Source organism: Carlito syrichta, unplaced genomic scaffold (assembly GCF_000164805.1).
Source record: "Carlito syrichta isolate Samal-C Ts95f unplaced genomic scaffold, Tarsius_syrichta-2.0.1 Scaffold301513, whole genome shotgun sequence".
Classification (NCBI taxonomy): domain Eukaryota; kingdom Metazoa; phylum Chordata; class Mammalia; order Primates; family Tarsiidae; genus Carlito; species Carlito syrichta.
This window is the reverse complement of record NW_007245609.1, coordinates 7,086-8,474: the sequence shown is the minus strand read 5'-3', so window position 1 is coordinate 8,474 and position 1,389 is coordinate 7,086.

Below are 1,389 nucleotides of genomic sequence, written 5' to 3'. Positions count from 1 at the left end.
ATATATATTTTAGATGCTTTAGAGATTCTCACAGATTGGAAAAAACAATCTGACATTTTTAGATTAACTTTTAATTGAAATACTGGGGTTTGACCAATCAGAGGTATAGTAACTATTTAATCACATGAATTTGGTTTAAAGTACAGGTTAGGTTTTTATGCTGCACCAATGCCTGAGATACTTTGAGCTACTAAATTTTCACTAACACTGTAACATTTATTGGGTGCTTACTACCTTCCAGGCATTTTTTTTTTTTTTGAGTTGGAGTGTCATCCTATCTCCTAGGCTAGGGTGCAGTGGTAGGATCAAAGATACCACAGCCTCTGGGCTCAGGTGATCCTTCTTCCTCAGCCTTCTAAGTATCTGCAATTACTGGCATGAGCTACCACACTCAGCTAAGTTTTTTATTTATTGCAGCGACGAGGTCTCGCCCAGTTGCCCAGGCTGATCTGGGCTCAGGCAATCCTCTTGCCTCCACTTCCCAAAGTGCTGGGATTACAGACTTGAGCCACTGCGCCCAGCTGCCAGGCATTTTTACGTGTTTTGCATGCACTAATTCAGGTAAGGTTCCCAATACACTATGAAATACATACTCGTGTTCCGCCCTTTTTCAGATGCTAAAACAAAGGCATGAAAACTTACATGACTTGCCTGAAGTCACAAAGCAGAGCCAGACTTTAAACCTCAGCGGTCTAACTGGGAGCCCATGCTCCTAATCAAGAGCTCACAATGACTCTTCCAGGAATACCCTCTATGTGCTCAGTACCGGGCTGAGAATGGAACGAGGTGACCCAGAGTACAGAATAAATCTGCCTTGCCAGGGGCATGAAGTACCTGAGACAATCAGATACAGCAATGTGTGAATTGGATGTGTTTACTGTGATTAACAAAGGAAACACATAATGTTTAAATATGTAAGAGAATTTTATTTGTCAGATCTGTATGGTTTTATGGCTTTAATATACAACACTCAAGAAAATTCTATTACTTTTATATATTGTATTTAAATGGAAAGTTTAATATGTTAAATTAATAAGCTCACTGAGCATTAATCAAAGAACAAGTGAAAGTGTTTTATTTTAGCATAAAATTGATAGATTTATAAATAAATTTGAGAAATGTGGTTAAATGCTTAATAATAAACAGTTTTAAAATTTACGGCTATAATAAATTAAATATCAATTAAGATGCAAGCAGCTAGCTGAGCTCAGTGGCTCAGCCTGTAATCCCGTGCCTTTGGGAGGCTGAGGTGAGTGGATTGCCTGAGCCCGCGGGTTTGAGACCCACCTGGGTAGCGAAATCTCATCTCTACAATAAATCAAAAAAAAAAATCAGCCGGGCGTGGTAGCGCATGCCTGTAATTCCGGCTACTTGGAAGGCTGAGGCGGA